At 41.7% G+C, this 22,209-nt stretch overlaps 1 long non-coding RNA gene across 1 annotated transcript; it reads right to left on the minus strand.

Moving 5' to 3' along the window:
* Nucleotides 1-10,245: 10,245 nt before the first annotated feature.
* Nucleotides 10,246-10,727, minus strand: LOC148041680 (uncharacterized). The gene is made up of 3 exons (XR_015692464.1): nucleotides 10,655-10,727; nucleotides 10,457-10,558; nucleotides 10,246-10,364 (listed from the first exon to the last, which is right to left on the minus strand). It is a non-coding gene; the product is annotated as an uncharacterized LOC148041680 (long non-coding RNA).
* Nucleotides 10,728-22,209: the final 11,482 nt, after the last annotated feature.

The raw sequence follows: 22,209 nt of genomic DNA on the forward strand, positions 1-22,209 counted from the left end.
TTTTCAAAATGACATTATTATTCTATCATTATAAATGCTACACAATCATTATTGTTAGCACAAGCATTTGCTGGACAATTCTGACATCCTTTCTAAACACCACAATTGCAATTGAAAGCTTTGTGAGTGCAAAAATTTTAACATTCAAATCAAATTATATATGTATGTGCCAAATAAATATTAAATATAAAACACTCTCCTTAATGCTCTTTTTAGATTAAGCTTTCCTAGCCTAGATAGAGTCACCTATTAGAAAAGAAGTAAAAGATGCGAGGAAACTTGATGATCAAAATCCATCACTGTATTTTTTATTATGATATTCTTCTTTATGAGTTGTATTAAATGGAATAAAATATGACTTTCTTCTTTATGAGTTATACTAATGAAAGAACAAATGGAAGCAATAATTTCACTCACATATGTTGAGATGAGGTTGAAAGGATATAGAGTGCATGTCATCCATGCCATTTTTGGAAAATAATTCTAATGAATCAAGGATTTTTTCCAAAAAACATAACCTAAAAAATCTCACATGATGCAATAATACTCATGTGGATGGAGAGCTCATGGGGGAGTTAGAATTATGTAAGATATTGATGAGGAAACTAAGAGAGGAGGTATCCTACACTTGTTGAAAAATCAAATCATTTGCTTGTCCAAGAGTTAACTCAAAACAAGCATGAGTTAACTCAAAACAATCATCTCCTGTAAAAAAAACTTGGGAATTAGATCCAAAACAAATTTAAGCGCACATAAGCATTCTGCAAATGAAGCATGCAAACACAAGTATTGCTAGGTTAATATGCATTCATCCCATAAGATTTAGAAATCTACCTACATAGCTTAAAGACTTCAAGCAAGTAAAACTATATCCAATAACTTGGGAATTAGATCCAAAACAAATTTAAGTGCACATAAGCATTCTGCAAATGAACCATGCAAACACAAGTATTGCTAAGTTAATATGCATTCCTCCGATAAGACTTATAAATCTACCTACATAGCTTAAAGACTTCAAGCAAGCAAAACTATATCCAGTGACTTGATCAAAATAGTTCATATGTCAAATTGAATTTGTTGACTAATGAGAAGAAATTTATTTATTTTATGAGAACACTTCTAGAATTTCAAGGTAAAACATGAATTTGGTAAAATGGACATTGAGAAATGTTTGAATCATTGTAAGGTTTCCAAGGAATAGAAAGAATTCTAAGGACAATGTAAGGAACATGCCTTCATTAATATTATAGCATTGTAAAGAAAATGATAAATTAGCACAACCAAAGACAATGTATACTACTCTACAAAAAATACAAAGTATCACAAATGAAGAGCAAGGAACCAAGCATTAGTTGTAGCCATTGCATAATAATTGGTGAAAGAAAGAATCTAATTAGAACAAGCCAAAGTGTTTGAAGTACAAAAAATAATAATCATCCATTATGCAACAAATTGTTTGAATAGCCAATCAAATAACATGAATAAAGGAGAACTTTAAAATACTTAAGAACCATAATCTACTGATCACCTCTTCAAGATTTGTGAATATAGGATCAATTATGCTTTATAAATGTTCCAATCCATGAACCTAAAGACACCAACATCTAATGGGTCATGCCAAAAGCTAATAGCTTTGGAAAAGGAGGAGCTTATCTTCCAATAAATATATTGTGAGACACCATAAGCTACCCTTGAGGGGAGGGTTGGAAATCAAGGAATGAGAGAGAGAGAGAGAGAGAGAGAGAGAGAGAGAGAGAGAGAGGAAAAATCATGAGCAAATAGAGGAAGAGAGAATCCAAAACCCACATATTAACATGCTTCGTTGAATAAAATAAAGTAATATTTGTAAAATATTCTCTATAGCTACTTCAATAGATTATGAGTAGCTTGCATCAGCAATAATTTAAAAAAGTTGATCTCTTCCTCTACAAACTCCACTATGTGTTAAGACTAGAAAGACAAGACATTAGTATTTTTGTTTGGGAAATAATAAGAAAAATACCAACTACACTAACCTAGTATAAATGGTGTAAGAGAATTTTTTTTCATCTTTTAGTAATAAACAAACTCTCTCTTTCATTTTCACCTCCTTGCTTAGCTTTCACAGTTTCCTTCTCTTTCTCTCTCTTCTTCTTGTCTTTCTCTCTCATCTTCTTGCTTTTATCTCTCCTATTTATCTCTTTTTTAGTCTTCTCTCTCCTACTTCTTTTGCTCTAGTTATCTCCTTGATAAGTGGTATCATAGCTTCACTTTTAATTCACTTTCAACCATTTTTATATCCAATTCAAGCAAATATCCTTTTATACAATCAATTTATATATCCTTTTATGCAATCTATTTACCATAAGTACTATAAGTACAATAGATAAAGTGAAACATGTCTACTTAACGAATATTGATAGCACATATTTTAGCAGCCCATCAAGAATTAATCAAGACTACTAATATTAGGAACTTGCAAGGATAACTAGACATTTTTAATCTTGAGTTATTTGAGTCTACCCTATAGGGGAAGCTCCATCTCAGTCCCAAAAGGATTGACCTTAAAATAGGAATCTAATTTAAATGCTAAAGTCTACTATCAACCATCTAGTGTCTACTTCTAAGATGAGTTCATTTCTATCATCCCTTAGGCTTGCTGTGAGTCATTGCCACACTCTTTCAAAGAGAGCGAGAAATGAGTGCGATTGATATTCATCAACCCCTCTACCCATACGGTAAAGTCTCAATTTTGGCACCCTAAAATGGCACCAGTTGGGTTCTAATGATGACTTGGTAGGGTAGTCAATGTTTGGCCATTCCTAAACTTGCCTCATCTAATGCTTGAATTGTGATGGAATCCTCTCTGTAAACCGAGACTACCCTCCCTTTGGCAAGTCCCGTGTTGAGAATTTGGCCATCTACTTTTCTCAAGGGCTTCCTTTAGTTTACTAATCATTTGTAGTACACTTTAATTTAACATATAGAAATCATCTTGATTAATAAGCCCTTTAAAATAATGTTCATTTGTGGAAATTAGATATGAACACACATATAACTTTAAACAATCCATTGAAAAATAGTTGTAAGTAGTATATTTATATGCACCTTCTCCAAGGTGCAATGTTGTCCCTTACACCGAGACCCATATCCAAAGTACCTAGATACATGTGCATAGGTACAATCTACCAAACTATCCTTATCTAGCATTAAGGTCTTCCAAGAAGACCATTTTAAACTTGTAGGGAGTTAGACCAGTCCTTGATGACGGATAAGGAATTTATAGCTAGAACCCCTTGGCACCCTTGGTGCCTCTTAGCTTAACATCATCCCTATGAAGAGACATCTCACACCCAAGGCCTGTCCTAGCACCTATTACATACAAATCTAGCCCTATTGTTGAAGGACCCTACCACTAGTATTAAGGGAGACCTTGGATGTGTCCAAGAATCTATCCATGAGGGCGCAATACTTCTTTTTTTGAAATCCACAAACAAGACAATCACCTATTTCCAACTACAAAACCATCTCTTTTCTAAGAAACAAGCTTATCTTAAAACATTTCATTAAAACCAAAGCATTTTCTTTTGAATATTCCATAAGAGAAGGTACAATCCACAACTTATTTTTCCTTAGTGCAAGCATATAAAATGATAATCTACCTAGTGCTTTAGGATATAATACTTTCCAACCCTCTTCATATTTTTCAAAGGCTGTAAGCTTTTCTCCTTGGTGATATAGCATGTTAGTATGCCACACTTTAACATGAATGAGTAGGGAAATTTTAAGTTGCATTTTTTTCCCAATTGTATAATAATTTAAGGATATTCAAGGTTCTTGACTACATGGACAGAAACTACCCTCTTTCCTTCATTGATGGAAGTATTAACATTAGCCAACTAGATATCAACTGATCAATCAATCATTTTATTTAATCAAAATTACTTAAAATCTATCCAATGGCACCTTAATAGAAGTTGCTATGGATGGGAATTTGTTTGCACATGCAACCTTTTGTCCCACTCCAATAGTTTGTTGCTTTGGGGCCATCATAGCAAGCAAACTTCTTGTAGCAAATTTTTTGCTTAATCCCTTCTTGGACCCTTGTATCACCTTCAAACCTATATGTAAAGATTGGCAAAATACAATGAAGTACCTAGACTCTGTGTGTGTGTGTGTGTGTGTGTGTGTGTGTGTGTGTGTGTGTGTGTAATTACCTTAGTGTGTCTAGAACCCTCTCTGCCTCCATCGAAGAAGACCATTACCCTTCACCTTATATAGCCTTCCAACTATCTTTATCCCCTCGATGACATGTACAGGTCATGTGTCAATTCTAATTGGGGTCATTCTTGATCTTCCTTTATGCTAACTTAGTGATGGATTTTTGGTATAATAATTGCTCCCTTTGCAATCATGTGATGGCTTGAGATGATGGACATGAGGTGATGACTGTGATGATGCTAATCTTGATGACATTGATGATGCCACTTTCGATTCCTCCTTTAATTATTTTTTTAAAAATCATTACATTGTCTCTCCCCCTTAGAGGAATTAAGGTGTCCTCATATGGAAAGAAGCTTGGGATATCATTTTCCTATGGTAAGTTACATCATAGAGTCTGTGTAACATGTCCACATGTTATCTTCAGGAAAAGTCTTAGCAATCCATCGAAAAGTATATCTAGAAGGCTCTGCCCAGCACTCCCATGGAATGTTACGGGGTTTGCAATCTGGGACTCTCCGCGTCTACTGCGTAGCGGAAGTATTCTGGCCGTTCCCACTTAGGACTGACCTGAATTAGGGTTTTCCTATTGGTCATTTCCTAATGGCAACAAACGTCGAACCCAAGAGAACTACTTTACACAGAAACGCCAGGTCCAAAGTGGGTTCATGTTGCACTTGGTTCAAGGAGAATGGGAAACGAGAGGGATGCGAAGCTCAACCTCTCTGCCATAAGGCATAGTCCCATTCCGTTTCCCTAAAACAACGTAAATCGGGATCAATCATAACTCTAGGTCAATTCTTTTGTTGTTCATGTTCTTTGACGACCTTCCTGCTCTGTCCATCATGATTTGAGAAAAGTTCCCGGCCAACCGGGACCACCCATCCGTAGGACAGACCTATGGCCACATCCACCGCACTTTCCTCGGGTTGTTTTAGTTTATTTAATTACCTAACACATTTAGTTGGACATGTATCAATCAGCTTCCTTAATTATCCCATTAGGTACTAGTTCCTTCACGTAATCATATCACTTGACATAGAAAAGTAATGTCAAACAAGTTCCTTGTTAACAAGTTATCATATTTATATTGGAAATACATAAAGTCCAGCCCATAGGCTTATCCACAATCCACCCGAAGGCTATCCAGCAATCCATATGGATTACCAATCCAAGTTCCTGCCTGTAGACTAGTATGCGGGCCTCGAGATCCAATCCAGAGTCACGTTAGCCTCTTGTGCAGGGCTCAGAAGGCGAGGGATTTACTGCCAGAGCCCCCCTTGGCACCCAAGCATCCTCCTGCTCCAAGTAGTGCTCAACGGAGAGACCTCTCGCGGCGGGTTCGGTCCACCTTCCCGGTATGGTTAACAACCCCCTTGGTTAGTGTCAGGGAGGCAATCGGGGGTAACTGAAGCCGCCTCTCCCTTTAGGCCTTCAACCTAAAGTATTAGATATCCATTTATCTTTTAATTCATTGATCAAACAAAGCCAAATAGTGCTCTTAAATCTGTCACAAGCACAAACATTTCCATTGGTCGTTTGTTTATGGCCAACTACTAAGGAGTGAATTCTTCATTTCAAATGCATACAGCACTTGATGCAGGATGACTTGCGACTTGGCAAGATCCCCTATATATTGGGTTAGTGCATACCCTATTAACTCGACTTGGTCAAACCTTAAGTTCATAGATTATTTCAATTTATTGACTGGTCTTTTGCTTCCAAGCAATTATCTTTACTCAAGAAAGATACTATATTAGGATGATTATTCATCCTCTTGCAAGATAACTTGCGTAAGGATCTACTAACCTCATTGCGAGAATTGGCCATTCCCTTATGATCCAATGACAAGATCATACGACTCCGCACTTGTTGCACAAGTGTCGCATGGAACTATGAGACTATTCTACTCATCAAATGGAGTCTCGAAACAATCTTTTCCTGATTACATTAGGCTGAAATTGTCAGTCCTAGGGTTCCAAGTTCCATATTTTTAGCGAAAGATTCTTAGGGACAACCCTAGATCACTTCTCAAGTATGTTTCGCTGTCCCTACATTCGGTGAATGTGGGCAAGTATTTAGGGTATAGGAGTTTCAGTTTTAGCAATACGTGCAATTAGGTCACGTATTAAATCTTAGTGAGTTCTTTGGAATTGAATTAACTCTTTCTAAAACAAGTACTCCGCGGGTTTAGGTGTTTAGGTTTATGCCAATTTGTTTAATTATTGACGATAATTACGCTATCATTTCCATAAACACATGACTCATTGTCTATGTGTAAATTGATTTTCAACCCTAAATTATCAATTTAAGATCAAGCATAGGTTAGGTTATAACCTAATTCCAACTAATCATCCTATAACTTGCGAACAAGATTCACGCTAAACAAGCAACCTTTTATGCAGTTGAAAAATGATAAATGACTAGAGTTATGCAACGTAAGAATCATTTCATGCCTTGCAATTCCCTATGGGTTATTACTTCCCATGATGACTTATTGCGAAGAAGATATGGCCTAATAATGTGACATGCAATTTTATACTTCCATGCCTAAACGGAGTGCACTATCTTAATTCTGTTTTTGTAAATATGGACTAAATGCATTTCAATTTTCTAAAGCATTTAAGACGAAAAATGCATCCTATTTCCAACAATTATCCTCTCATGATTATAACAATACCAAATAAAATTTAGGAAGGAAAATCTAGACTTTGGTTGAGATGTCCACGTGGATGCTAGGAGACGATCCTCCTATGGTTGTGCCTTGGGCTTTCTTAGGAGGCATTGCAAATGCAGCCTTTCCGTCGTGGATGTAGCTTTGCAACTCCTTTTTGAAATTCCACCGTAGCTCCCTTTGTGATAACTTGCACCGTCTGTCGGAAGCGGTTTTAGAAGGCTTCCTCCTTAAAGTAGGGATTTCACGAAAAAGGGGGTGCTTAAACTTCGGGAGGGCTTTAAACGGTCTTTCGAAGGTAAGGCTTCTTTAAGGCCACGGAAAGGAGGTATTTTCTTAAATCCCGAGGGGGGAGGGAGTACCAACCCTCGTAGCTAGGATTTCCAAAAGAACCTCGGAAAGGGAAAAAATGGGTGTGTAAGATCCTTAAGAGTTGATTTTCGTGTGGAGGGGGACAAAGGGTATAAAGGGGCTTTAAAAATGACTTTTTGTATGGGAAAAAAAGGCTTAAGGGCCACATGAAAGGGGCTTTTTTTTCTTTTTGTGTGGGGGAAAACAAAGGTATAAACAAGGGACTAAGAAAGAATTAATTAAGGAGGGGGCGGAAAGGGGCCTAAGGGGGCCCTTAGGAGAAAATATGAGAGGGGGGGCTTAAGGGTCGTGTGAAGGCCCTTTTAAAGTAAGGCTTTCTTAAGGGGGGGGCGGGGTTAGATAGCATTAGTGGCAGATGGCGAATGCAGGGCGACTCCTCCTTGACACTGGTACTGTGCGACGATGGGCTCCTCCTTGACAGCGGCACAGTCGACGATGGGCCTCTCCTCCTCTCAACAAAACGGTCTACTCTCCCTTCTCACGGTAGTTAGATGGCGACTCCCTCTAGCTCCACGGCAACCCGGCTCCTCATCCCCTCCCTCCGATGGCCAGTAGGACGGCCGTTCCCTCCCTCATGGCTGCTGTCCACAGGCCTAGTATAATAATCCTCCCTTTCTCTCTTATGATAGGCGGCAACGTCTTCTTCTCGATCTCTGGTGGCCCTCCTTCCACTTGCCCCCCCCCCCCCCAAAATTTATATAGGTAAGGGAAGGGGGATCCTCCCTCCCCTGCGTGGCAGTAGCCATGGCTACTTATCGCCTGCGAGCTCCACCGAGGAGCTTAGTCACTCCTATTCCCCTCCACCTCTAGCACGACAGTCGACCGGGGGGATAAGGGGAATAACTTAAAAAATTTTGCCATTATCCCAATTCGATTTATGCAAACCAAATGCTATTATCCCCATGAGGGCTTTCGTATGTGAATTGCGTGTTTCGGAGTTGTTACAGTCTGTGAGTTAAGATCCAGCATACTTTCACTATGCTATTTTGATTACATGAAAGCATTCAAACTTGAATGTCATACTATAAATTCAATGATAGATTTATTTCAATGTATTGTAGCTAGATTCATGATTAGAAATACTCGTTTCAAGAATAAGGCTTAGTGCATTGTTTCTAGGGCTTCTACTCATCTTCAAAGGCTATAGTGTGCTCTAGGTCTTCATCATTATTTGATTCTTGTAGCATACCAAATGTTGAACTCCCACAACTATGCTTCTTTGTTGGTTCCTCATTTTCTTGATCCAATTCATGGCAACTAGCTTAGATAATCCCTAGCTCGTTGCAATGGAAACATTGGAGATTGGGGAAAATTGTTAGGATATGTCCTAACCCTCCGCGCTTTGGCACCTCTTCCCATGGTTCTTTGGATCATCAGAGTATTTATTGAAGCACATTACGAGATAGTTACATTTACGATGTTGGCTTCTACTTGAGCCAATCAAAGATTTGGCTATTTAAAGGAGAGCATCTTGAAGATCCCCTGGCATTGCAGACATTTGACATCGCTGCCCAAAACTGCACCATGCCTGTTCGTCCACTCTGTGCGCGCCATATAGGCCGCGATCTTGATGAGGAGGATAGGGCTTTTGAAGAGCTTGAAGTAAGCTTCATTTCCATAAAAAAAGTTTTGGAAATGATCAACCATAGCTCCTGCAATCTGCAAAAAACAAGGCCCCTATTTGAAACCCTAAACTGTCAACCATAGCCAAAATCTCTCAAGCTTTTTTTTCCTCATTTTTTCTCACCACTGACAGTAAACCAAGCTAAAGCCCACTCTAATCCATTGACCCAGCATCAAATCAAGGAGGGGAAGGACTTGAGAAGATTGAAGAACGACCAAACGATCCTGATCAAGAAGAATCAAGCTCAACATTAACACTGACATAGTGTGTTTTCACACTGTCACTAACTGTGTCTCTTGACACATTGCAATCTGCTCTTCTACTGATAGAATCTTAGAATTGTGTTGTTGATTTGCTGTTGATCTTGCAACCTCAACATGGGAAAAGACTCTCCAAATGCTCGGTTCAAGGGAGTCGGGTTCCACACTTGAAAAACTCAGATCAAGCTCATCCTGATGAAGAAGGGTCTTTGGGCCATCACAAATGGCAAAGAGAAGAAACCTCGAGATGCGGACCTTGCAGTTACTTGGCAAAAAGAATGATGACAAGGCACAAGCCATCATCAAACTAGAATTGGACGACAACTACATCCATCATGTGGATGCCTATGACACATCCCATGACACTTGGGATAAATTGGATACCCTATTTGGTGCACAGTCAAAATCGTCTAAGTATGGTCTATTAATTGAATTTTTCCGACTTGATATGAAGCCTCATACATCCCTGGCATCCAATCTGAACTACATGGAAAGCCTGCTTACTCAACTTGCAGGAATAAAGCTAAAAATGGATGAAGATGTCTGTATTGGTGTCTTGTTAAAAAGTTTGCCTCCTGCCTATGATAATGTATCAACCACTCTAACCAACATGCCTGATCCTCAACTTGTTGATACACTACAAGATATAGACCTTATAGCGACGTTTAAAGCGACGAAAATACAAACAACAAAATTTGCCCCCGTCGTCGCAAAAAGCGTCGTTATTGACGACGCCATAGAATCGTCGCTATAACCGTCGCTATATGCGTCGCATTTGCGACGGCAATAGCGACGCAAATAGCGACGGTTACAGAGAATTTGCGACGCTGATAGAGATGGCAATTGCGACGCGTGCAGTAAATTTGCGACGCAAATAGCGACGGTAACAGAGAAAAAAAAAATTGTGGCAGGGCAGCAAGCTGCCCTGCCACATATAGCACTGTGTGCTGTATGAGAGCCATACAAAATAGTTTCTGCACTGCTTCATACAAAGCGTTTGCAAACAAAAAGAATGTATACTAAAATCATAAAACTGATGGATGAAATAAATACATGATATCGCATAAAATGCGATTGGTACAATCATAAAACAATATCACTAATACATAGAAAATGTCTACATAGATCGGGCGACTAAAAACTAAAGGTATGTGAGCTCTAAGGATCCAAGGGCGAGCTACAAATCGTCGTCCCTCGAAAGCTCTTCCCGCTGTAAAGGAGCATCAAACGGATTCTACAGAAAAAGAAACAACATATCAATCCACCATACAATAATGCATTCAAATATCTCATGGTAACTACGGACAAGAAAGATGAGTGACTTACTGGGCCGCCGCGTCTATACAATCGGTCGATCAATGATCTGAGACCGTGCCTCTCCGCATATCGAGTCTCAAGGCCTTGCGGATAGCGATTTGTAATGGAGTGCTGCAAAGAAAACAAAATGCTAACTGTTAGAAACATGATTGTCAGTACAAAGAATATCTCAAAAAAACAAATAAGCAAAACAAAAGAGAATCTTACAAAGTCCTCCAAATATGTCCTGTGGCCGCCACTCCCAAGATGATGTACCGATCCGGCCTCGATTCGTGCCCTCGCCGCCTCCCGTTGCTGACTCCAACGTCTTGGCGAATTTGTAGCCTCCTCCCTCAGTCGGTGCCAGTCGTCTGCATCTAACCACTCGGGCTTTGGAGCCCCACTCTTGATTGCCTTGCGTGCGTCGGATCGTCTATGTGACATGTATGCACGCATGCAATCCATCATCCAGCCCATAGAGAATCTATCCACTGCGGCTGGCACCGGGAACTCCTCGTGCAAGGATGCTACTATGTACTCCTTGCTCCCCTCCGGTATGTTCCTCCAATGATCCAGGACGTTGTGCCGAAAAACTTGTTGGCACAACTCCCTCATGCGAGCCATCACCCTCCTCCCCTCATCATTCATGATGATGGCTCCTGACCTGCCATCCACTAGGTATCCATAATCCCTAGGAGTGTGCCGTGTATGGGCCCTCTCCCATCTCCGTCCACGCTCCTGGGCATATCCAGGAGATCCCTGAACATCCGGTGTACCGACGGGGGTACCCTCTCCCGGAGTGCCACATAAAGGGGTGCCGCCAGAGGGTGTGCCACCAAAAGGAGTGCCACCAGAGGGGGTGCCACCAAAAGGCGTGACATCTGCCGACGGCTGCGCAAAAGCCGGAGTAACTGGAGTGGACGTCCCCACAGGTGTGACAAATCCTGGCGGTGACCGAGCTCCAGTTGAACGACGAGACGAAGACACCGCGTCCGTGTCTCCACAGCAGCACCCCCCTGATCCTCCTGCAGTCGCAGTCCCTCCCTCTGGCCCAAGTCGCGAGCGTCGAGATCGTCTACTCGAAGCTGAAGCATCTGATCGCGCCAAAGCTGATCTAGCAGAGCGTCCTGACGAAGAACGAGACAGCTCCTGATCTGCTATCTCTCTGAATCTCGCGAGCTGATCTGGAGACATACGTGCCATCATCTCCTGAAACTCCTCATCGCTCATCCCTCGACTCATCCTGAAAATGTCGATACCTGCACAGATAAAAAATAATGTTAGAATAATCAATTTAAACTATACAAAGCACATTAATAAAATCATTTTTGAAAAATCCCTCTTAAAATGCATATCTTATCTACCTTTATGGAAGATCTAAACAACGAATTGAGTAATACAATTCTCCAAGAATGAAGTATTCTATGGTCCCATGTTAATCTCCTGACACAACTCTGCATACATTGGAAGGTCGATAGACATGTCACCACAAAACAACGAGTCTGTCTCGTTCTCAAAAAATTCTACGACTTCTGTATTTCCATCATTGTTAGCCGATGCAGGCTCCAAGCTTGCGGTGGCCTCCACCCCTTGTAATTTCGATCCCTCTATTTGCATATTTTCTTCATCTATGCCTGGAACATCGCTTTGATCGTATACTCTCGCACCTCGAGGAGTTGAAGGTATAACATACCACCATCGAGGTTGTCGGGGATTTGGATAGAAGATTACCTGTTCACAAACACTTACAAACTGTCTTCAAACCATTGTGACATAAACCATGTCGTATTACAATTAGCAAGCAAATGCCTAGTTGCACCTGTTCACAATGGGCCGGCAACACAAAGGTGTCGCGCAAATCCATCCATTTTTTTTCGGAATCTATTTCGAGAAATCCAGATGGACCTCGTCGAACTGTTGTGCCAGCTCCTCCAAGTACCACTTTGAACCACTGCACGTCGAATATTATCATGGAGAAGCTACGGTAATCCACCGTAATAATACTTTGCAAATTCCCAAAATACTCCATCTCATCCACAACCGTGTTCGGATCCGTTGCTCGTCGCCGGCTCTCTTGCTCAAACCTTGCCATGACACTACAGTCCATTGTGGAGCGCATTTTGTCAATACGCTCCACCCGAAAATGCCGTCCGCGCGACCACGCTGCACTATATATTTTGTACTGCACATTGAAACACTCAAATTAGATGTAGCAAGAAAATTTAGATACGACACATTCTAAACCCCTCATTACCTTTGGACTACATCCCCTCAAGAACTCCCACTCCTCCATTGAGACCTCTGTCCCTTCGCTGGATGCTGCGGTCAAGGCTCCATGCAACCATCGTGTTGACATAAACCTCGGCATCTCCTCCATGCCTTCGGGATATCGAATCGGTCGGTGACGCGTACTGCGTCGGAATTCGGCTCGTGCTTCCTCTCGATCTTGCCTTGCAATCTGGTACTTGGCGAGCCACGTCTCCATGGAGGCATGGTGCAACATACAAAAGCGATTCACCTTCTCTTCCATTGAGGCATCCATTCTTTTTTCTACCCCATTTCCAACCACCACATCTCCAGTCAGCCTGTCATCGTCCTTCAGCGTCCATAGCATTTCATTGTCTGGTTCCACCGTTGGTAGCCATTGCGAGATATGCACTAACGCCTCTGACACCAACCAACCTTCCGCCATGCTACCTTCCGGACGAGCTCGTTGTCGCACAAAGCCTTTCAGGGTTTTCATGAAGCGCTCCAGGAAGAACATCCATCGCGTATGGACAGGTCCAGCAATCTCCACTTCATCCACAAGATGCACAAGAAGGTGAACTTGTATCGTGAGCATGCTAGTGGGCAGGTATTTCTCAAAGAGACAGACCGTCTCAACTCCTCCCCGCCTTGCGGATTCAATAGAGGACGTCTTAATCTCTTTCTGTGAGATCCATTGCACCAAAGTCGACAGCTTGTAAATGGCCCCGCGAATTTCTGGAGTTAGGCATCCCGCGATCGCGATCGGTAGGACAAACTGCCAAAAATGAAAAAGCATTAAGAATAATGGTCACTTTTCAAATTTCAAAATGTCCACGCTAATTAAAATCCATTCTGTTCACAAACCTGACATATCTTATGCCAATCATGGGATTTTAGCCCAAAAATCTGGTCATCTTTAGAAAATGCGGACCTGAGAGAACGCATCATACCTGTCGGAGTGCGGATAGACTTGATTACTTGCTTCACAATGCGCTCTTCTTTGGTAGACAAAACCCAGGGAGCGCGAGGAAGCTGCACTCCCCCTTCAGCACTCGACTGCGGCCAAAGCGCCTCCATCTTACCTACCTCCTTTAAATCCATTCGTGCCCCTATAGTGTCTCTCTTTCCTATGATGTGGTCCCATAGCAAGCTGCCCACATTTTTGAAAATATGCATGGGATCCAACAAGTGGTTGACCTGTAAGTGGGTCCAATATGGCAACTCGTAGAAAACTGAGAACCGCCGCATTCCATTTGGATCTGAATCCGGGTTTACCATTTTCAGCTCGTACCAGCTTGCAGCGTTCATACGTGCTGGAGGTCGTCCAAGAAAACCTTCCCTGAGTTCATGATCCTCCGGCAAGAAAGCGGCGTGTCCTTGGTATACCATCTTCTTCATGGTTCGTGACCTTCGGGAGTCTAACTGTGGCCCACACAATGGACATGCATGATAACCTGAGGTAACGAGACCTGCAAGGCGATCCACGACCTAGTGAATACTTGATTGAATGAAATAAAATATAGATATTACCGGCGAGAACAAAGGTCTGCTCACCTGAGCACTCTCCCAATCCCGGAAAGTCATGCATCGTCCACATGAGAATGGCTCGAATGTTGGCTGACCACCAACCATCGCGCCTGCTCATATCTTGCACCGTGACCCCCTCCTCCCACAAAATCTTAAGCTCATCGACTAATGGACGAAGATACACGTCCATATTTTTTACTTTGTAGCGGCCCGGGACGAGCAAGCTAAGGATGAGATGTCCTTTCTTCGTAGAAAGCCATGGAGGAATGTTGTAGTTGACAAGCACTATAGGCCACACACTGTAAGAAGTCGAGCGCAGACCGAATGGGTTCACACCATCCATGGCGAGACCGAGCCGAAGATTCCTTGGCTCTCGCGCAAAGCCTGGGAAGGTAGAGTCAATGTGGCTCCATGCGCGCGAATCTGCTGATATTCGTTGAACTCCATCCGTGGACCTATTCTGCACATGCCACGTTGTCAAGCTTGCCATGGCAGACGTGCGAAACATGTGGTTTATGCGGGGGATGAGCGGAAAGTGTCTGAGGACTTTTTGAGGGATGGTTTGCCCTTGCAAGTCCTGTCGATACCTGTGAGCACCACACTTTGGGCATGTCTCCATACTCTCGTATTCATCTCGAAACAATATGCAGTCGTTGATACATGCATGGATGTTATTGTAGTCCATGCCAAGCTTCCGTAAAACATGTCGCGCATCATCACGAGACTCAGGCATGGTGTTTGCAGGTGGCAATATATGATATTTCAATAACCTGAAAAAATCATAAAACACCTTGAAAAATCTATCCATGTTTGCAATAATATTGTTTTAAAAAAAAAACAATGAAGTCTGTGTGCAAGGTACCTGAATAACTCAGTCACACTCGTATCGCTCCAACCGTATTTTGCTTGCACACTTAAGAGTGCAAGCAATGTCTTCAACCGAGATACTCGACACCCATCATATAATGGTATGGATGCTTCCTCTCTGAGCGGGTCAGATGTCTCAACATCCATGGGAATCAATGCATCGATCATTGCCTCCATCTCAGGCTCCAAGATTGTAGGCAAGTCGGGAAGGTTGTCTATCTCCTCTGGCATTGACGGTATAGATGGGCCTTGCGAGTGGTCGATTGGCTCCTGCAATCCATCCATCGCACGTCCACGAACTCTTCTAATTGGCCGCAAAGGGTGCACTCCCCCTTGGGTCGAGACATCACCCCCCTGGATACAAAATTTACCAACAAGACCCAATCTTATTGTGTATGGTTTTCAATTAGCTTGAGAGTACAATGCATGAAAAATGCTAACTTCAAATTACCGTACCGTTTGCTGAAAGTCTGCAATCGCCTGATCAATGATCTCAGATTGAAACTCGCCAAATCGTCGTACGTGTTCTATAGACAATCGGCGTTTTTGTCTAATTGCCAACTTGCATTGAGAGCAAGGACATGGGACACGCTGATTAAGATACGACTCGCGGTCTTGAACAATAGGACCTTCTTCGTTTGCCATCTTATCTACATTACATCAAACAAGGCTTAAATGGATAGCTTTATGGAGATGTACGTCAAGTTGCAAGTTGACCATAAACCTTGCATTGTATATAGTAGTCGAGAGATTTTCCGATGTTATATCTCGGCCTTGTATCATGCTCAACGATTTGTTTGTCTCGGTAGATAATTTTTTGTTATATCTCGGCTTTGAGTATAAGTAATCCATTTTAAAATTAATGCGCGCCATCTATGAAATTTTATAACTATAGTAATAAAATTTATTTCAATCAATTCTACTCATAGTCATAAGACCTGAGAGAAATTATCCTATACTCAATTTAAGGGTTTCTTTTTCTATAACAATAATTTTGGGTTCATTTTGATGAAGTACGTGGCCGTATGCAAAGCACATTGCATACCATTTTCAATACGTATATTATCTTAAATTTTCTTCCCTTCCCTCTCCCTCTCTTTCTCTCCCTCTCCCTCTCTTCCTCTCTTTCTCTCACCCTCACCCTCTCCCTCTCCCTCTCGTTCTCTTTCTCTCCCTCTCTCATTTCCTCCCTCCCCCTCCCTCTCCCTCTCCCTCCCTCTTTCTCCCTCTCCCTCTCCCTCTCCCTCCCTCATTTCCTTCCCCTCCCCCTCCCTCTCCCTCTTCCTCTCCCTCTCCCTCTCTTTCTCTTTTTTTCCCTCTCCCTCTCTATCTCTCTTTCTCTCTCATTTCCTAAACAAGCAAAAAATAAAGTGATTTAAACATCCTCCAAGCAAAAGGGAGAGGGAGAGATACAATGCACTCTCCCTCTCTTTCTCTTTCTATCCCTCTCTCATTTCCTTTCCCTTCCTCTCCCTCTCACTCTCTTTCTCTCTCATTTCCTCTCCTAAACAAGTAAAAAATAAAGTGATTCAAACATTAAACAAGCAAAAGGGAGAGGGAGGGAGAGAGAGAATGCACTCTCCCTCCTTCTCCCTCTCTTTCTCTTTCTCTCCCTCTCCTATTTCCTCCCCCTCCCTCTCCCTCTCCCTCTATTTCTCTTTCTCTTTCTTTCCCTCTCCCTCTCCCTCTCCCTCTCCCTCTCTCTTACTCTCTCGTTTTCTCTCCTAAACAAGCAAAGAAGAAAGTAATTTAAACATTAAACAAGCAAAAGGGAGAGAGAGAATGCACTCTCCCTCTCTTTCTCTTTCTCTCCCTCTCCCTCTCTTTCTCTCCCTCTCTCTCCCTCTCCCTCTCCTTCTCTTTCATTTCCTCTCCTAAACAAACAAAAGAGAACGATTTAAACCTTCAACAAGTAAAAGAAAGAGAGAGGAAGACTCACCAATGAGATATGGCGAGCGTGGGCGGTTTCTCTTTGCAACGAGGGCTCCTCCTCTCCTTCACGAACAACGACGGTGGCGGTGGCGGCGGCAGCGGCGGCGGCAAGTCTCTTCCTCCTCTTCTCCCACAAAACCTTGGCTCTCTCCCTCGCTCTCGCTCTCAAAAGGCGAAGAAAACAAAATGAAAACGGCGCTCTGGTTTCGGCCGCGCTTTTTTTCCCTGCGGCGTCGCTATATGCGTCGCTATTTGCGACGCAAATAGCGACGCATATAGCGATGCCAATTGCGACGCATATAGCGACGCCTATAGCGACGCCGACATCCGCCGTCGCTAATCGGCGTCGCTATTGCCCCATTCCCTTGTAGTGATATTAAAGCCTCTCTTCTAGAAGAAGAAAAGAAACTTAAAAGCAAAGAAGAGCCCAGCACTTCAAAGGATGAACAAATGTTATATGTAAACTACAGATACAAAGGTAAAAAGGAACCACTCTTCTGTGACTTCTGCAAAAGGACCGGACACACTAAGAAGTTATGTCATGCTAGAAAGAGGTTCCAAAAGGCCTATCTTGCAGCTGTGAAAGAAGAAGAAGACCATGGACCAAAAGATGAAGAAGAAGATGAGGATGAAGACCACCAGGATCATAAGGACAAGACTCATCAGTCCTTCTACTCTCATTACTCTGATAGACTGTTTGATCATTTGTTTTGCATAAAATTCATTGTCCCCCATACTAAGGACATAGAGGAATTATATCTACTTTGCGTACACTGATTGAAGATTTTTATTAGCCACACATAGAAACTGATGTATCTAACTTTGTATCTGAATGCCTAATTTGTCAAAGAGTTAAAAGACACCATGGTAAGAAATATGGTTTATTAATGCCTTTACTAATTCCAAAACGACCATGGGAACAGATTTCAATGGATTTTATCACTGGTTTACCTAATACTAAAGCTATTCATGACATGATTTGGACTATTGTTGATAGGTTTAGCAAACAAGCATATTTCATTCCATGCAATAAAACATTAACTGCATCTCAAGCTACTCAATTGTTCTTGAAAACTGTTTTCACTAGACATGGTTTGCCAAAAGTTATTATTTCTGATCATGATTCTAGATTTTGCAATAATTTTTGGATTACTTTTTTTGCTAACTTAGAAACAAAGATTGATTTTTCATTTGCATTTCATCCTGAAACAAATGGCCAAATAGAAGCTACTAATAGTACCATTTTAGATCTTTTGCATACATACACAATTTCAAAACCACAAGCATGGGATACATATTTACATTTACTTTAGTTTGCATACAATAACACACCACATATAGCTACACAAAAAGTACCATTTGAAATTATTTATGGATATAGATTGCCTACACCCGTTACATCATTGTCAAACAAAGTTCAAGCTGTTGATGATATTGCTAACATGCATGCTACTATTTTTGATGAAGTTAAAGATATGATTGCCAAAGCCCAGCAATCATACGCAAAACAAGCCAACAAGAAAAGAAAAGCTATGAGTTTCAAAGTTGATGATTATGCTTGGTTACGAATTGAAAAGTGAAGATTACAAAGTGTTGACAAATACCCTGTTGTAAAATTAGCCCCTAGATTTTATGGACCTTTCAAGATCATTCACAAAATCAATGACAATGCATTTAAACTAGAATTACCACAACACTGGAAAATCCACAATACCTTTCATATCGGTTTATTACGACCTTTTAGAGGACAATTACATATACACCCTGTATATGAAAACCCTCCTTTGCTAGAAGAAGAAACTGAAATCCTCGAGCTTGAAACTATTCTAGATACTGATTTTATGACCACTAGAACTGGCCATAGATATTTTAGATATTTGGTTAAGTTTAAAAATCATCCTGTTGAAGAGGTCCAATGGATGCATGCTCAAGACCTAAGTGCTTTCCCCACACTGTTGGCCCCACTTGGAGCTAATAGAAATTGAGGACAATTGATATCCCACCCCGGGGGTATGATGCTAGGAGGCATATCCCACAGTGGATTCCGTGAGGTTTTGCAGTGGATTCTAAAAAAGTTTATTGCCGGGGCTCATACACAAGGTGAACTCCTTGTGCGAAAAGTCGATGGAGACGCCTATCCTTTTCAGACGTCTTGTTAATTTAATGTGTAAGTGGGTGATTCCATAGCGGGTGATTCTGCAAAATACATATTTAAATTAATACATGTTTATGAGTTTAGAGTGCGCACTCGTAATAAATTAAGGTTAGGATTGAGTTCTAACCAATTTATTTATTTTGTAGCTGAAGATTGCTAGACATTCACTTTTGTCAGTTTCATTTTATTATTTTCTAACAATTATGAATGCTTTAGTTGATGTGTAGAGGAAGCATCGATGGCGTTGGGAAGCACTGGAGGATAGTGTGTATTCAAATCATTATCATTTTTTACGGGCGCACATCTTAGGCATGGCGCCAATATTTTGATGCGCTTATTTATTGAAGCGCTTGACATTTATTTATTATTTTTGTATGTGCATGGGTGCACGATTTAAATATTTGTATTGGACATTGTATTTGGGTACCGCCCGGCTTCTTAGGCGTCCAATAGCTTTAATTCTTTAGTGGGACAAAAGCAAACACAAAAGCTAAAGCGTGCTAATTGTAAATTGGGCTATTTTTTAAACTAGAGATGAATAATATATCAAATACATGCTTTGTGGAGCACTCACACAAGGCATAGGGGGAAATTGTACCCAATTAGTCTCTTTCTTCATGTCGTGCAAGCTTTCTTCCTTGTTCTTTGTGCAAAAGTAGAGTTCTTATTCTTGGGGACCTTTTGACGCTCACTACATGCGCATACAACATCTGATCTATGCACCAATGACCCAAGTTTTAGGGAAGCTGATGCAGATTAGGCAAGATTCCTATCCTTTTGTTAAAGAATACGCTATAGCCTTTGATGATATTCTGAGGCTTAGGTGAAAGGAGCTACTGCATTGCCAGGTGATGTGCTATGTGAGCTATTTTTTAGTGGCTTAGAGATTAACATGCAAATCCAAGTGGGATTGCGGAATCCTAAGTCATTAACGGAAGCAAGGATGCATGCCATTGATTTTGAGGGACATATTTAGAGATGTTGGGAAAACTTTTGGAGTTTTCCCCACTCAATACAAGTACATCCTAGCTTCCAACCATTTCTACAAGGAGATAGCTCACTTGTTGATACCAAGGCAGCCTATGAGAGGAACCTTGGTAGCCAAAATCTCAGCGCAGGAAATGGCAATATTAGGGATAATATACCCCTTGGGGATAAGAATATTCCAAGCCCAGTAAGTCCCATCAAGGCTTGCAACACTTCCATGAGAGGTAGTTGTGATGGTGGAATTAATAGAACCATTAGGTCTACAAGCTTAGATGAGCGTTCTATGAGTGGTTCTAGTTGTGCTCTTAGTAAGGTTCTTGAGAGACCTTTCCAATTTATAGATGCATCATGCTTTCGAGTAGGTACTATTCCTTTTAGTAAAAGCATGGTTCCTATGGCTAAGAATTTTGTTGGAGTAAAGGCGCCTCCGCTGTGCCGCCCCGTGTATTACTACACTGACAGTACTCGCCACTGCACATTGTAGGTGGCGGGCATCCGTCACATCACTTTATTCTTTACATTCATTTTAGTGACTAGTAAATAAAGGAAGGCCCGGTCACACATTGTGACTGTTGGAGTTTCCATTTCTTGTCTTTCTCTTTCTTGCTCTTGCTCTCCCACCATAGCTTGCGTGCAAGCTTCGATCCTTCTCACCTTTCAACTGGTATCAGAGCTTGGCTTTCTCTTGCTCGAGCTTGACTCGGTGCTTCTCTACCTTCGCATCGACTCCCTTCATGCATTGGGTCTCCATCCCGGCAGCCATAGCGGATCTCCCGAGCTTCCGACACTCCATGGCTTCCCGAGCTCCCTCCCGGCATTGTTGGGCTTCTTCAGGGCCTTCCCCTTGAGGTATTGCATCAGATTTTGAAGGGTTTTACTTCAATTCTCAGTTTTAAACAGGTGGAAGAAGAGGGGCAGCCATCATTTGAAGCTTCAAAGCTCCATATCTCCCTTGCCCTTTGCTTTGGGCATTCATGGCTTTGTTGTATGCCCTCTTTGGGGCCTCTTTGAGCCTCCCATCCACACCAACATTGCCACATGGAGCGGCCATTTCCCAGGACAGCCTGTGTTGAATTTGCACCAGATTTCTGCCTGCCTACTTGTCAAGTTTTCAGCCTATATGCCTTGGCTCCTAAATGAGCACTTAAATAATGGTTTCTAGAAGGCATTTGAGCTACTTTGAAAGCCTCTTTAGGCCTTGTGCTTGACATTGAATCTTTGGGGCTGACATTCTCTGATTTGGGACTGTCATTTACTGTTATACAGTGCTGGAAATAGGGCAACCATACTTGGCATTGGCATTTGATGCTTATACTCTACTCTGGTTACCTTGTTTGATGCCCGTATGCGGCCTACATGATGCCTAGTGCCTTGGGAATGTATGCACATGATTATGCCATGATTTTGGCCTGAAATATTGGCTGATTTGGGACTATCATGTACTATTATACAGTGCTGGAAATAGGGCAGCCACACTTGGCATTGGCATTTGATGCTTATACTCTACTCCGGTTACCTTGTTTGATGCCCGTATGTGGCCTACATGATGCCTAATGCCTTTGGGAATGTATGCACATGATTATGCCATGATTTTGGCTTGAAATATTGGCTGAAATTTCTCAGTTTTGACAATCAAACTTGGCTGTAATAACAGTGGGCTGAAGGTACTTTGGATGCTTTGTCACTTACCTATTGGTACCGGATGTATGCTTTGGGATTTGCCATCATGTATCTGACATTTGGGGACGACTTTGAGCTCATGTTTGAATCTATGGAATGTATTTGAGCTATGCATAAGCTTTGTCTTGGTTGGTATTCACTGGCATTTGGAGACTTGGGGACCGACTTGGCATGCTCTTGGACCGCTTATGCCTCATGTCTATGCTTGACAGTTAGGCTTCATACATTACATGCTTTGGTTCGTGATATATGCCGCTTGGTTCGTCTATGCTTTACCGACATTAGGAGCTTTGCCTTGGATGCATTTGAGCATTTCGGACTCAGTTTGATCATTTACTTGGTTGCTATCGGATGTCATTGAGTTGACAGAGATCTTATTTTGGAATTA

The sequence above is a fragment of the Lygodium microphyllum genome, chromosome 1 (genome assembly GCF_053477565.2).
Source record: "Lygodium microphyllum isolate KBCC chromosome 1, Lygodium_microphyllum_v1.1.10, whole genome shotgun sequence".
NCBI classification, from domain to species: Eukaryota; Viridiplantae; Streptophyta; class Polypodiopsida; order Schizaeales; family Lygodiaceae; genus Lygodium; species Lygodium microphyllum.